The following is a 642-nucleotide window of genomic DNA, read 5'->3' as shown; positions in this document are numbered from 1 at the left end:
GGGTGGTTTTTTTTTGCAAGCTTTTCTGGCAGCAGGTGCTCGGGGGGACAAAATCTGGACAGCCCGGGGCCATCGCCGGGTGTCACAAGGTCCCCTCTCCCCTGCAGGCTTCGGGCTGCTGGAATGTAAAGATTTTCAGCCTATGGGAGACTGAGGCGGGGGGGGGATTGTCAGGTCACTGCTCTGTAAAAATAAAACCTCGCTTTTTACTGAAAATACCTACTTTCTGCAGAAATCTAGTGCATGTTGGGAAAGGAAAAAATCTGGTGATTTTTTTTTTTTTATTAAGTCCATAAAGAAAAAAACCTGCCGTCTTTTCTCACGGCAATGCAGCCCCACACAGCTTTTCTGATATGTAATTATTTTCTTCAAATTGTTCTTTAAAAATATTCCAGGCTGCCATGACTGAATATAATTAAAGTGATTAAAGCTCCTCCCGCTTCAGGCACAAAAGCAATGTAACAAATCTGACCTGGTGCTTACTTTTAAAAATAAAACAAACAGATAGTTAAATAAATAAAAACGCATGTTTTAAATGCAATTCTTAACCGATTCCAGGGGGAAAAAAAACATTCCAAATTTAATACACCATAAAGTTGCCGTCCCCGTTTATACAGGAGGAGCAGTGCGGAGCATCTCTCC

Source organism: Aptenodytes forsteri, unplaced genomic scaffold, assembly GCF_000699145.1.
Source record: "Aptenodytes forsteri isolate BGI_AS27 unplaced genomic scaffold, ASM69914v1 Scaffold7, whole genome shotgun sequence".
NCBI classification, from domain to species: Eukaryota; Metazoa; Chordata; class Aves; order Sphenisciformes; family Spheniscidae; genus Aptenodytes; species Aptenodytes forsteri.
The sequence above is the reverse complement of the archived record's forward strand: the minus strand, read 5'-3'. Positions refer to the sequence as shown.